Below are 3,205 nucleotides of genomic sequence, written 5' to 3'. Positions count from 1 at the left end.
TACATTACCGAACTCCATCACTCAAGCATGACACATGACTTCCAAAGTTATATCGTCCTTTCACTTTATCCATCTGTTTGAGGATGATACGCAATGCTCATGTCGAGCTTGGTTCCTATAGATCCCTACAACGTTTTCCAAAGCCTAAAAGTGAATATGTTATCTTGGTTCGAGATAATGGATATTGGTACTCGTGCAGTCTGACTACTTACTTGATGTAGGTCCTGGTGAGTTTCTCTATCTTGTCAGTTTCTTTAATGGTTAGAAAATAAGCAGACTTTGTTAGACGATCAACCACTACCCAAGTGGTGTCATAACCGCTTGAAGTCTTCATCAACTTCGTTATGAAGTCCATGGCATTATTTTCCCATTTCCATTCCTGAATCGATGGTTGTTGTAGTAATCTTGATGGCATCTGGTACTGTGCTTTGACTTTGACACAAGTCAAGCATCTATCGACATACATGGCAATCTCTTCCTTCATGTTGGGCCACCAATAAAGCGTCTTAAGATCTTGATACATCTTGTCAAATCCTGAGATTTGTCGATATCTCAACTTAGGAGCTTCGTTCAAAACTAGGTTCCTGACTTCACCAACCCTCGGGGTCCAAATTCGGTTCATCAAATATAGTGTTCTGTCTTTCTTGGTTTCAAACTGCTTATTCATTCCCCGCAGGTTCTCTCACACGATATTTTCAGATTTAAGGGCTTCGAGTTGGACGGCTCAAATTTTGGTGGTGAGACTAAAGCGGATTGTTAGGGTTGGAGCCTTTACGCGAAGTGGTTTTGCTCGTTATTTCTTATTTAGAGAACCTGCTGCAACATTTGCTTTACCAATATGATGAAGAATTTCGCATTCGTTATCATTTAGCAATTCTACCCACCTTTGTTGTCTCATGTTGTGCTCCTTCTGATCGAAAGTGTGTTGGAGGCCTTCGTGATTGGTGAACATGACACACTTCGTTCCATATTGGTAGTGCCTCCAATTCTTTAAGGAAGACACTACTGCTCCTAGCCGCAAGTCGTGGTAAGTGTCGTTTGCCTCGTTTGGATGAAGTTGCATGGGTGCGTATGCAATGGCTTTATTCCCTTGCAACATCATGCATCCTAATCCTTGGCATGAGGCATCATAGAATACTACTAAGTCTTCTGTTCCCTCTCGGGAAAGGCAGGATTGGTGCATTTCACGACAATTGTTTCAATCTCTAGAAGGTAGACCCTTAATTGTCTCCCCAATCGGATTTCTTTTCTTTCTGGGTTAGAGAAGTTGGAGGCTTGGCTATTTTAGAGAAATTCTCGATGGATCTCCGTTAATAACCCATAAGCCTTAATAATTATTGTACTTAGGTTGATGTCAGTGGTTCTTTCTAATCCGTATTTGCTTCAATCTTTGCAGGGTCGTCATGAATTCCTTCGCTATTGACCACATGATCGAGGAAACACACCTCATTGATCCAAAATTCGCATTCTGAGAACCCTGCATAACGTTTCTCCTTCCTTGTAGTTCCAGAATCAAACGCAAGTGTTGGCCATATTATTCCTTGGTTTGTGAGTCTGTTATAATATCATCAAAAAGACGATCTCGAACTTGTACAAACGGGGTTTGCACACTCCGTTCATAAGATCCATGAATATTGTCGGTGCATGGGTCAACCTGAAGGGCATAACCAAGAACTCGTAGTGACCGTACCAGGTCCTAAATGTCGTATTGGGAGTGACTTCTTCTTGAACTCTGAGTTGATGAATATCGGATCTTAATTTGATCTTGAGTGGTAACGGGGTCCTTGCAACTGGTCGAACATGTCATCGATCCTCGGGAGTGGGTATTGGTTTAACTCTCTATAGTCGATGCATATCCTGAACGATCCATGCTTTTCTTTGACAAGCAACACCAGAGCTCCCAAGGTGGGAAGCTTAGTCGGATAAAGTCTTTTTCAACTAGTTCTTGGACTTGATCGGATAGTTCTTGCATTTCCGATGGTGCCAGGCGATAAGGAGATCTTGCCACTAGCGCTACACTCGAGATTAAGTCGATTTGGAATTCCACCTGCTTGACTAGGGGTAATCCAGGTAGATCCTTTGAGAATACGTCTGGGAAATCGCACACTTATGGAATATCTTTGATTTCCTTACCCTTGCCTTGCATATCCATCACGTGGGCCAAGAAAGCGAGGCATCTTTTCCATAAGCACTTTCTTGCCTTCATGCAAGAAATGACTCTTAGATTCTTTCCTGATTTATCTTCGTACATCACAAGGGTTTTGTCATTAGGTAGGGATAGTCGGATGGATTTCTCTTAGCATAGAACTTCGGTTCGATGAGGTGATAACCAAAATCCATTCCGATGCTCACATCAAAATTCCAATGGTCATGGGTGTTATGCCGATATGAAAGACATGGTTATTTAAGATGAGAAGGAAATCGGTAAGTATTTCTAAGGTGCATTCTACTTAGCCGATTGTCATTCCTACCATGTAAGTTTTATTAAGTGTGTAGAATTTATGTTTTATCATGTTTCTACACCTACGATCATTAAAGTTTCTATCGGTATCAAGGTTTACTAATACTGAAAACATAAATATTGTTGGCAGTAAACGCACCAGTAATCTCAGTTGATTCATGGAGAGCATCTCCTGTCCCAGTCATAAGTGCTCTTCCTTTGCCACCCCGATTCTTCAGTTTCGGGTAGTCCTTCTTAAAATGCCTTGATTGGTTACATCCATAGCGATTTCGGCTTCTTCCTGCTGTAGCAGTTGAGGTTTTTCTACAGTACCTCGAGATGTGACCTTTCTTGTTAGAATTTTTGTAGATTACACCCCTGCAATTCCCGACATGATGGAAATTGCATTTAGTGCATTGGGGAAGTGTCCCATTGTAGGACTTGGATAGGGTGGGAGTGTTTGGGCTTGTGGCGTTGATAGTCATAGGTTCAGATTTGGGCCTTAGGAGTTTGAAGTTTCCTTTGGACTTCTCAGGGTATTTCCTCTTCTTACTCTTTGCATGGTTCTGTCCCGTTTGTTGGGTTGTGGTACTCGGACGAAGATCTTGTTCAGTCAAATGATACGCCAATTGCTTAGCGCCATCAAAGGTAGTAGGCCTGGACGCAGCAACTAGACCTTGAATCATGGGACATAGTCCCCAGATGTACCTTTCAATCTTTTTGTATTCCGAGTTTACTATTCCCGGACAGAGGTTAGCGAGCTCA

Source organism: Lactuca sativa, chromosome 4, assembly GCF_002870075.4.
Source record: "Lactuca sativa cultivar Salinas chromosome 4, Lsat_Salinas_v11, whole genome shotgun sequence".
Classification (NCBI taxonomy): domain Eukaryota; kingdom Viridiplantae; phylum Streptophyta; class Magnoliopsida; order Asterales; family Asteraceae; genus Lactuca; species Lactuca sativa.
This window is presented reverse-complemented; position numbering follows the sequence as displayed.